The sequence below is a fragment of the Moschus berezovskii genome, chromosome 26 (assembly GCF_049115385.1).
Source record: "Moschus berezovskii isolate FMDL1 chromosome 26, NW_MosBer_1.0, whole genome shotgun sequence".
NCBI lineage: Eukaryota > Metazoa > Chordata > Mammalia > Artiodactyla > Moschidae > Moschus > Moschus berezovskii.
The window spans coordinates 3,863,429-3,875,579 of record NC_142485.1 but is presented as its reverse complement, the minus strand read 5'-3'; the positions used below and the strand labels follow the sequence as shown (position 1 = coordinate 3,875,579).

Genomic DNA, 12,151 nt, shown 5'->3' with positions numbered 1-12,151 from the left:
CACACCACCACATACAGAATAAAGGGCTTCCCAGGTGGTGCTGGTGGTAAAGAATCTGCCTGCCAATGCAGGAGATGTAAAAGAGGCAGTTTCAATCCCTGGGTCAGGAAGATCCCCTGGAGGAGGTCATGGCAACCCACTCCAGTGTTCTTGCCTGGAGAATCCATGGACAGAGGAGTCTGCCAGGCTACAGTCCATAGGGTTGCAAAGAGTTGGGCACAAGTGAAGTAACTTAGCATACAGAATAAAATTTGAATCCCAATAACCCGCCACTCAAAGATGACCACTTTAGCAATTAATCATATATTCTTTGAGCCCTTTGCCATTATAGGTAACATCATATGAGCATATTTGTCACTGAGGCTTCATGTGTGTGAATGTGTGTGTGTGTTATATACGTATAAATATGGATAGATATCCATAATCATTTATATAAGATAAATTCAAAGAAGAAGAAGTGCTGAATAAAAGAATGTGGAAGTGAAAAACTTCATGCTCTTGATGCCGTCACTAACATTTTACTAGTTGGATGAGTGGGGAAGGGCATACAGTACGTGGGTGAATGTCAAAGAAGTCACAGGTAACAAAGAATATTCTGGCACCAGAGGACTGGCAAGAAAGCCTCTAAGGATTCTCCTATATGATAATTCTGTGGCCCTTGTTCACTTTTTTCCTTTTAGAAAGAGGAAATAGTTTTTAATCTTATAAGAAATAGATTTGGGGGGGGCGGTAGCTGCCACAGAATTTGGAGGCATATAGCATCTTGCCTGGAGAATCCCAGGGACAGGGGAGCCTGGTGGGCTTCCATCTATGGGGTCACACAGAGTCGGACACAACTGAAGTAACTTAGCAGCAGCAGCATCTTACTATTTGCCTTTACAGTAAATTACGTTGCTCCAATTCCAACTGTGTACACTTGGTCAAAAGAATCATTACAAAGTTCGCTCTGGTCTGTAATCCAGACAGACACCCCCAGCACCCGGTTCTGCTGTTTGCTCCTTCGTGGGTAGTGGTTTTCCTGCCGGGCTTTGTTTGCAGATCCCCTGGGGGTGGTTTTCCAGAGGGATGAATGCCATCTTTGTTCAAAGGGACAGGAGAGAGAATAATCGAATTCTACCGAAGAGAGGAGACAGTAAGCCGATCCTGCGTTTCCATTGCTGTTGGAAAAAGAACAGGAAATGACAGCAAAATTGAACAGCTTGGTACCTGCACGGTACAAATGACCCAGCGGAACAGAGGTGTTGAGAAGGAGAGTGGGGATTTGATCTCTGCCTTTCAGTTTTCAGTCATTGTCAACCACCAAGTACAAAAATTGGCTCAGCAAATCTTAGTTTCATCCAGGATACTAGACAGAGAGCCAAGAGATGTTTTTTCCTGCTAAGTGGCCCAGGACCGATCTTTTATGGGTGTGTTTACGTTGGTGAATGAAGTCGGGTACTTTCTTTTGCTACAGTAGAACCTTTTAAACTGTGGGTTGGGCCCTATTTGTGGGTAAGGAAATCAATTTAGTAGGTTATTAGTCATTTTTCTTTAATGAAATAGTATATTATAAAGAATAGGATAGTGTTAATGAAGTAGACTTCACTTCTTCTGACTATCCAAATACATCACCTGAGCAAGAATATGATCTTATGGACCTTTTGTTTTAGTTATGTGTGTGCGTGTGCATGCTAAGGTGCTTCAGCCGTGTCTGACTCTTTTCTGTCCTATGGACTGTAGCCCACCAGGCTCCTGTGTCCACGGCTACTCCAGGCAAGAACACTGGAGTGGACTGCCATCCCTCCTCCAGGGGACCCCTGACCCCGGGATTGAACTTGCATCTCTTACATGTCCCGCATGGGCAGGCAGGTTCTTCACCCCTAGTGCCACCTGGGACACATCAAAATATATGGACATGTGTTACAGATTAAGACAAACTTCTTATCGTGGGTCATGGTCAAATAATTACTGCTGGGAATTTTTTACATTAGAGATTTTTTTTCTTTTCTTTTTCTTGGAATACTTTTATATGTACACAAGTTTCTAAAAGATGTATCTTTGGAATTGAACAGATTAAACTATGGGGTTTGGGGCTGAAGGGAGCAGGGAGTCTTCATGTTCATATAAAAGGCAACTACCTTCTTGTTGATCAAAAGTACAAGTAGAAAAATTTTGGCTTATCCAAATCTGTCTTTATTATGGTCCCATGTAGAAGGCAACTGATAATGATGACACCTCAAATGTCAGATGGAAAACACCCAAAATTAGAAAACTGCTCTAGTGACTTTCAAATACCAACCAACTCATCATACTTTGATAGAAGGATGGTTTGTGGTAACATTACGTACCTACTTGCCTGAGACTTTACCAGACAGTGGGATCACTGTCAGTTGATTATAATGACATGTGCTAATTTTCACCTTTTACTATGATTATTTAATAATAGAGTAAGTTTAAATGCATACCAAAAATTTCCCCCTAATTCAGCTTCATTCAAATCTATATTTAATTGCTTTGAGTTAACATTAAGTGAACTCATGAACTTGAGTAAGATCTAGCAGGTGACCTGATTATGTGTAAGTTTCCCATGTGTGGGAAATATGCATATAAGTATGTATGTACAGATCTGTTCGTATTAATACCTTATGCTGAGTACATCCATTCATTGGTGCTTCATCCTTATGAAACCAAAGAAAGTGAATGCTATAAATAAAGATGGTCACTCTAGAAAAAAACAGTAGCTGCCTCGGAAGGGAGCTAGTTAAGAGGGTTATGGGGATTGTGTTTGGACTCGGCAGGATGGAAAGTTTGCATTTGATTAGTAATATCTGTGATGACATGGGAAGGGTACAGCGGTGATGTCCATGCCTTGTGTTTATCTTGGAAATTTTTAACTTAGGAACTCTTTATGGTATCTTGGAAACATGAGTTGTTTCCTCCATTTCATAGGGAGCAGAAAGGAACAGCAGGTGGAAATAGCCCAGAATTAAACCTTGTATTTATTTTCTGTTTCCTTTTTTAAAAAACTTAATTATAGTTGATTTGCAATATTGTGTCTGTTTCAGGTGTGTAACACAGTGATTCAGGATTTTTACACATTCTACTTCAGTTACAGAATCAGACCTTTTAGTATCTCCGGCTCTTGTTTCAGTTCTCTTCTCATCTGTTAATAGATTATTTGAGATAGTGCCTTAGGAATGTGTATATCTGTTTGCCCCTTCCCATTCCCATTGCCACTGTTGCAGTTTTGACCCTGCTCTCTAGATCATGCCCTGCTTCTGGCGTTCACAGTGTTTGATAAGGTCAAGGATCATGGGCTCGGTTGAAAACCACGTGAAAGCTCCGTCCTATTTCTAGGAAACCTGAATGTCTACACAGACTCCTGTTAATGTGTTCCAGAAGGTTGTGAGCTCCCCGAGGTCTGTGCTGAATTGCAAATCCCTCATCTGTTTCTCCCCCTCCCATCTACTCCACAAGTTTTTATCAGAGTAATATTTCTAACACACAGTTTGGGTCATATTGCTCTCTGCTCAAAACCAGTTCATTTCCCCATTGCCTTCAGAACAGAAAGAAGTCAAATCTGCTTGGATTGGGCTCCAAACTCTTTTTTTCTTTTTTTTTTTACAAAATGTATTTGGCAGATAACATTGTGTCAGTTTAAGGTGTGTAACATGGTACATTGACACATTTATATATAGTAAGATGATTACTATTGTAGGGATAATTAGCACCTGTTACATCGCACAATTGGAGAAGGAAGTGGCAGCCCACTCCAGTATTCCTGCCTGGAAAATCTCATGGACAGAGGAGCCTGGCGGGCTACAGTCCACGGGGTCACAGTCGGACACAACTGAGTAACAGCATACATGTGTATTACACAATTATCCTCTCTTTTCAGTGGCCCCAGCTCTTTCAAGTGCTCACCTCTGCAGCCTTTTTGCCTGTCCTCCTCCCCTGCCGCCTCCTCCCAAATACACGACCTCTAAGCCTAACCAGAACGCTTGCTCCCTCCCTCCACGGTTCGTGCACTTTGCTCCTACGGCTGCTGCTACCTGAACGTCCTCTTCTGTCTATTCAGGCGCTTTCCAACCTTCAAGCCCACTGTCTGCTCTGACTGTCAGATATTCCTGCGGATGGAGCTCTCTGTACCAGTGAATGGCTTGTGTAGTGTCCTGTCCATCACAGGGGGGCCCAGGTGTGACTGGGAGGCTGCCCCCGGAGGGCAGGACCTGAACTGGAGGATAAGAAGGATGACAAGCCTAAGGAATTGATTTTTGCTAGACTTTATGCATTTACTCCCTTTTTATAATTATGTGATAACCGATAAGAAAGAAAGATAAACTGAGATTTATCTTTAAATCTTAAATCGATAAACTGAGAAGGCTTACTAACAGATGCAAATGAAAGGTATAAAGCATATGAGAAGTGAATTGTCGGAATTTGAATTTATAAGTCAAACAAACAGAAAAAAGCAGGGCTGTCCTTGTTCCTGGACATCCATGGTGGGCTGAGTGGTTCTGAGCATCTTGGGTGCTCTCCTGTGTGGGGGCCTTGGCTGCTCTAGGCTGGTCTGGAATGGTCTTGGTGGAGGCACGAGTCAACTCCATTCTGTGTTTCTCAGGCATGACAGGCTAGCCCGGTGCATTCTCATGGCGGTTACAGAGGAGCAAAGAAAACATAAACAGAGCAAGAACTTTTCCGAGCTTCTCCAGGCAGCACACTTGCTAACATGCCATGGGCTGAAGCAAGTCACGTGACCAAAACCAAACTTAAAGGAGGCAGGACGGAACCTCTTTGGAAAGAGGAGCTCCAAGGGCAGGTAGGGCTGAGGCTGTGCCATGACTGCAGTGGAGCTGGTCGATATCAGGCTCTATGGGGTCAGACAAGAGACCTGAGACCAAAAGATAGAGAGGTAGATGACATTCGTTTTAAACCCCTTTTAAATGAAAGCTTGGAGAAGGCAATGGCAAGCCACTCCAGTACTCTTGCCTAGAAAATCCCATGGATGGAAGAGCCTGATAGGCTGCAGTCCGTGGGGTCGCTAAGGGTCAGACACGACTGAGCGACTTCACTTTCACTTTTCACTTTCACACATTGGAGAAGGAAATGGCGACCCACTCCAGTGTTCTTGCCTGGAGAGTCCCAGGGACGGGGGAGCCTGGTGGGCTTCCGTCTATGGGGTCACACAGAGTCGGACACGACTGAAGTGACTTAGCAGCAGCAGCAGCAAGTGAAAGCTTTGCAATAAAATACACATTATGTATTCTCTAGTTCATTCTTTAGAGTTCATTTGTTCATAGTTAAAGACTAAAATAAAATAGACCAAGTAAAGAGTCATTTATAAATAACATATCAATAAACCAAGTTAAAGGAGCTTTATTTATCCTTTAACCTTCAATTTGCATTAATTGGGAGCAGTCACGGGAAATGGTGCCAACCTTACCCCAGGTCAGATGGCTTAACAAAATGAAGTGTTTCATGCCCAGAAATAAACGTCTTCCAAACATAAATATGAATCAGTTATAAAACAGAATCTTTTGGAAGTACAAAATAACCACACTGCTAATGTATTTGTGTCCCAATTGAAAGCGTGTCAAGAACACACATTCTGGGCTAAAGTTGTCCCAAGGAGTGATTCTCATTTTTGCTTTGAATCTTGTATAAACAAACTGGGATGCCTTCTCTGAGCCATGAGCAAATCCACAGCTCCCTGTTTTCTGAAGAGAAGAAAAATTAAAGATGGGACTGTTTAAGTTGGAAAGGTCTGGGGCTTGACCTTGCTACTTTAAATTTCCTTCATCACTAGGAAATTGCTTTGAATTTGTCTACTTGGAGAACTCTAATTTGGTTTGTTCTCGGTTTGAACCACACCATGAAAGAGATGCTGTCCGTTTGTATTATAGCAAACTTTGGAAGCCACCTCAGTGACACTGTTTTTCAGTTTTCCTCTCTGCTGTTTTCATCTTTAAACCTGAGCTTGTTCTCGGTAATTCAGAATGAGACCCCTGACATCTTACTGCCTGAGTGAGAGTCCCAGCTAGTCTCTTCTTCACAGTTTGCCTTTGGACAAAATTTTAAACCTTTCTCTGCCTGTCTTTTCCTCAAGTGAACAACGGGGTTATTAATAATGCCTACCTCATACAGGCATTGTGAGGATGAAATTAAATGAAATTAGGTGAGAATATTAGCGGACCCAGCCCACAAAGTGTGCTTAAGAAGTGTTATATATTAAACTGCTTATTATTATTATTAATTATTGAGAATGTTTAGGTTGTTTTCACTGACTTGGGTTCACGCATATTCTTTAAAATCCAAATCAGATTTATACCCTCAAATAATAAGTTGAGATTCAATATTATTTTCATACAAAGGGCAGTGTTTGTTTTTAGGTATTAGTGTTGAAGATAGTGGTTGTATTTAAAGCCAGAACAGTTACAAACTTCTTCCTGCCTTGTCAGTTCCTTAATATTGATTGAAAAGGGAAGAAGATTTATAATAAGAAGATGCATTTTTAGCAAACATTTTGCCTTTAACACACCTAGTGTTCACTCTGCGTGGAGCCAGAATATAGAAGAAAGAGCAGCATCTTGAGAAGCTGAGTGGAGTCGCTGAGAAAACTTGCACACACACAGCTCCATATGCGCACACACACACAGGTAGCAGACAGTTTAATGCATGACGGCAGCTCTGGTGGTGCTCGGTGGAAAGGCGGTGAGCTAGGACTGGGCTAAGACTTAGTGCTCTTACACGTGAATTGCAAACACGCAAACTCTGTTCCTTGTCCTGGGGACTCATATTGTAAGTGTTTAAGGAAAAACAAAAGCCTACTGGAAAGATACAAGCAAATTGGTGATCTGACCTTGGGGTAGGTCGTCAAGGAGATTATATCTATGCTCCATTTTGTTTGATCTTTTTGGAAAGAGCAGATAATAACACAATGTTGTCCGTGGTCCATTCTGGGTAGAGGGGACCCAGCTGTTTGTCTCACCCTCGCCAACCTCTGCTTCCCCGTGATTTCTAAGCTCCTCACAACAACAATAGTCATGGGCCCACAGTCACTGGAGGAGCAGCCCCTCGCTTGCTGTGCAGGCACCTGGAGGCGGCATCTCTGGCAACAGCAAATGTCCTGGTTTCTCTTTCATCTGTTTAGAAGGCCCGGGGGAGTGTCCCCAGCATCACCGCACTTGCCACCATCCAGCACCTCCATGGGGTCCTCTCGGCCCCGCCTCCTGCCGACTCACAGGGGCACGGCCACAGCTGGGACGTGTTAGGACCTACCCTGGGGACCGTCTCCTGACACCCAGCTGGACAGTGTTTAGCACAGAAGTTCTAAACTGTTTAAGATTCACATTTGCCTTTTAGACCTCTTCCAAGGCTGGGAAGAGAAAAGTAGGTCCTTGGGACTCAGAAACCCGGTCCCATCCCAAAATGTGTTAAAGTCCCTTTCTCTGAAACCTTCTCCTCTTTGGAATGGGATTTTATCTAAGTCTATTTGCATGTATTCAGAATCAGAGACAGCTCTGAAACCAGACCCTATTCAAACATAGAAAGAAGAACAGTGGCAGATTAAGCAAATGTTGGGGAACTATAAAAAAAAAAAAAAAAAACACTTTTATTTATCTTCTTGTGTTTCTCTTTTTCCAGATCTGCAGTCTCCCTCCCACTGGCCGTCCTGCGTGGGTGCCAAGTTCCACACGGGATTTCATGGATCGGCAGGTCAGATGTTGCGCTTGTTTGCAGATTCGCAATTTTATGATTGTCACTTTGCGGCGTTCTGGGAATGATCTTCTTGTTCATGCATTGCTGGTGCTGTTTTTTAAGATAGTTTTGAACTCTGTAGGTATTGAGGAGAAACACAAAGCATTCAGCAGGTTAAAAATAAACATAATGGAGAAAAGGATGCTTCAAATTCACTTGGGGAGAAAAAGTAATAACTGGGCACAGAGAGAAAGGAGCCCACTTGTCATTTGTTATGTGAAAAAACGCTGACTGGAACACCAGAGTTCCCTCCAACCTCTCTTCCTTGAGTGCTAAAGAAGGCAGAAGGATCATATCTCTACCCTGGGTTGGAGCGAGTTAGGTAAATGAGACCAGCTGCAGTGAAGACCCACTTCCTACACAGACAAGCCCGCCAGCCTCCCTCCAGTCCCCCAAAGTTGACAAGTATTTAGAATGCTAGGATGTCATTTGGAACCCAGTTTGTTGACATTATAACAACGGTTTCAGTTTGTCTCCACAGTTAAGATCGTGTCAGCACTTTCCTTTCTGTGTTTATTATTTTTAGCAGTTTAAAAGCTAACCAGGAAAGATGGCTTTCTGGCAGTGAGGTGACATTCCGGCTGGGCCGGGGTCTGTGGCGTCTGTACAGCCCTGGCTGGCGGTGGAGCCGGGCCTTCTGAATGCTGTCTTTGTGCCTGCCATCGCCAGCGCCTCTGGCCTATTGTCCAGCCGCCTCGGTTGGGGTGGCGCTATCTGATTGTCGCCAGTGCTAATATTACAGAGCTCTGGGCCCTGGCCTCCCCAGGGGCCCCTAGTCTGGCTGCCGCTGTCTCCCAGCCTTCCCTCCAGGGAGCCAGTCCCGGCTCTCATATCAGAAACACGATTTGTAATTTATAGAATGTTCCAGGGAGAGAGATCAGTAAGAATCGGCTAGACCTGCACTTCTCCAATTTTTTAAATTATTTTTTTTTACAAAGAACACTTGAATACAGTCTCCCAGTGAAACGCAATTTGTAAGATACAGGAAAGTACAGCTGTTCTGTTGGGAGGAGAGTAGCCCACACTTCTGCCTGCACTCCACCCACCCCCATTCAAGGTGGCTTCTCAGGCCCCCAGGAAACCTGCGACTCCTCAGAAGGCTTGCCCACTGTTTTCACAGGGCTGCTGCTGCTGCTGCTGCTAAGTCACTTCAGTCATGTCTGACTCTGTGTGACCCCGTAGACGGAAGCCCGGCCCCTCAATTTGCAGATAAGGAAGCCAAGAGGTGTTTTACAGATGCTTAAAACATGAGACATTAGTCACTTAAAAACGACACTGTATTCCTCCATTTTTACCTTGTTCTGAAAAAGGCACAACTATTCTGTGGTGATAGCAATCCAAATAGTGGTTACTCGGGGAGAGACCAGCTTGGCTGTGCAGGGGCGCGGGGAATTTTCTGGGGTGATAGAAACGTCTGTCTTCATAGATGTGTGTGCTGCATGGCACTGGTCAAACCTGTCTCCTATTTGCTGTACGTAAATCCTATCTCTGTTAAAAAATGAAAGCAACAAAGGAAAATGGAGCAAAAAAATTACTGAGAACTTCCTGAAATACTGAAAATACTGATGGTCTTTCTTAAAGCTGTGTGCACTCTTTGTTGAGTGGGGTTTATAGTCATTATGCAAAGTTGGAGAAGACAAGAGGCCACGCTGCTTTTCCAACACTTTCTTTGTTCAATAATTACCAAAACTAGAAAAAAAAAAAATCTCAGAGAATTTCAGACAACAGAACCCCTGATGAATACCTTCTGGCGTAATGCAGCTAAAGGAGAATGTAGGGGATTTCTAGGGGTGGCGGTCCCAAGTACAATATTCGATTCATGCATTTCTTAGACATGAACTGTGGATAATGCTCAGGAAATTGTCCATAATTTTTTAACCTCTGCTCTTTCATCTGAATGCTCTTTGGGGACCTGTGAAATGCAAGAGTCCTTCTTCTGTATCTTTTCAGAGTGGAACTTCTGGTGAGAGGTTGGAATTGTGGCCTTTAGTGACCTGAATAAAGCATCCTTTAAAATGGACTTTTCTCCCCTAGAAATACTTGGAGCCAAGTCTATTTGAGTTGTTCTGTTTGTGTGTTTTAGAAAGTCCAGCAGTAATGTGGAAGGTTATCATTTGGGTTGAAACGCTTGCTGGTGTTCTGGGCCCAGGCAGATACGACCCAGTGGCCAGTCCTGCCCGTTAGAGCTTGATGAGGGAGCTGGACTGAGAAGAGCCAGGAGGGGGTTTTAAACAGTGTCCGGAGACGCTGAGAGAGGGTCATGGGAGGCAGAGGCAGAAGGATTTAGAGGCACAACGTAGCTCCTGGTCCCCCAGTTCACCCAAATCCACAGAGGCCCAACGCCCTCAAGTCGACAGGATGATGTAGTGCAGTTGACCCTCCTTATCCCTGGGCTCTGTATCCAATGGTTCAGCCAATCTGAGAGTGGTCCAGAGGACGCACTGTGTCCAGTGTTCTTGCCTGTGAGGCTGTGTGGCTTTTCTTCAGGAAGAAAAAAAACTGCTCCTTCAGTGATTTCCCAGCAAAGGGCCATAATCTAGTTCATTCACAAGATGTATCCATAGGACCAAAAATTTTCTTCACTCTTGAAGCTATGGCAAAGCTGAATCATTCGTCAAAGAACATTTTAAATAGCATTTTAAAAACCCACACATACTGCACTCTGCCTGCATGGACACGCAAATGTTCTCATCAAATCAAATTTAATTCAGCAAGATTTATATCCAGCCAATTTAGGTTAATGTGCATAAGAGCAGAAATGAAATTGCAGGATGGAAGAGTCTAAGCAGAATTTTCTTTTTTGCAATTCAGTGCCATTTAAAAGGAGCTGTTACTTCAAGTCATTCATTACGAGTCAATTTATCCAAATGGCAAATACCAAGAATTGTGTGACTTCTCCATTCCAGGGACTTGGGACAAGTGATTCCCCCAGGGCCAACGTTCTTGAAATCTTTGTGTGTATGTATGTCTGTATGCATTTATCTACAGGGCAAGGGGTGCTTGGAAAATGCAACATATGTTTGCTCAGATTTCAGTTATGCATAAGCATGAGAGTGAAACGTCAATAACTGAAGTCCAGCTGGTTGATATTTTTTCCCTCTGACTTTTGAAAATTAGCAACCTGGACCTTTCCGACCCCTAAATTGCTGACAAGGGCTGTGAACAAGTGGGAGCACATCTTGGTTTGAATTTTATCTCTTTCTCCCTCCCGCAGTTATTTTCTCTGTTGGTGCTTTGGGGCCAGTAACAACTAAGAAACCGGGTGAAAGAAAAACAGCATAGCCTTTAATGTGCATATTCTTCTTCTCAATTTCCAGACAAGGTAGCTGAGGGGGAGGCATGAGGAACAGTGCCTGAGGATGCCGTAGCGGTAGGGCTGGGCGCGAATGCAGACCTTTCTATCTGTAAGCTCTTGTCCCAAGAAGTTCTGGTACTCTGTGACAAAACAGATGGGCGGAATGGATTGGAAAATGAGAGGGACGTTCAGGAGGGAAAGGACACATGTATACCCGTGGCTGATTCGTGTTGATGTGGGGCAGAAAGCAACCCCATCCTGTAAAGCAATTATCCTCCAATTAAAAAATAAATAAATTTTTAAAAGAAGAATAAAAAACTGATCAGCATATTGCACTGGCCAGAGCAGAGAAATAGCTAGAACTGGAGAGAGAATAAACTACAATATTGGGCCTGCCTATCACCGAAAATCTTAAATAACAGTAAAAACAACTGCCCCCAGGGCAGTTGGGGGTGGTTCTGTTATCATCAAGGACTCAGGTACCTTCTATCTTTCTGTATTTCTGTTCTCAAGCATATGACTATCTTCAGGGTTACCTCCTGGGTCACCATGGTGGCTAGATCTCTAGCCCTCACACATTAATTCAAGGCAGCAGGGAAGAGCGGGGCAAAAGGCACCCATTACCAGCTGGTTTCCCTCTCTAGGAGACTTTCTCTGAATTTCCCCTCATGGTTTCTGCCTGCAGTCTCATCCACTAACTCCTGGTTGCAAAAGAATCTGAAAAATGTAGCTGGAAAACATACTTTCATCTGCAAGTGAGATCTGGCTATAAAAGAATGGAATGGAAGCACCTAGAAGATTGGTCACAATCAGGCAGCTGTTAAAGGCTGTTCCATTTGGAGAGGCATGGTCAGGGTGGTGCTTTGGAGGAGCTGATTTTGCAGCCAACTAGAAGCAGTGGAGGCCTCCAGTCTGTAGTGATGAGCTTTGTGTTTCTGAGGTGGCATTAGGGTCAGGAGAGACCAGTGTGATGGACTTTGTGAAGAATGCATTGACCAAGGAGTTTGTATTTATTAGCCATGCAGTTCAAAACTGTGTTTCAACAAACACACACACACACGTTTGTGAGGTGTGTGGATGTGTGTAAAAATACATTATATACATACTCATGTACATGTA

General features: G+C 43.6%; 1 protein-coding gene across 7 annotated transcripts in view; it reads left to right on the top strand.

The window, feature by feature from the left end:
* Window positions 1–12,151, top strand: part of THRB (thyroid hormone receptor beta) — a 432,236-nt gene that overhangs the window by 186,164 nt on the left and 233,921 nt on the right. For all 7 annotated transcript variants that reach the window (XM_055416746.2, XM_088832732.1, XM_055416741.2 and 4 more), the window contains exon 2: window positions 7,624–7,695. The gene's annotated coding sequence lies outside the window, so the exon portion shown is untranslated. The remainder of the gene's footprint in view (window positions 1–7,623; window positions 7,696–12,151) is intronic.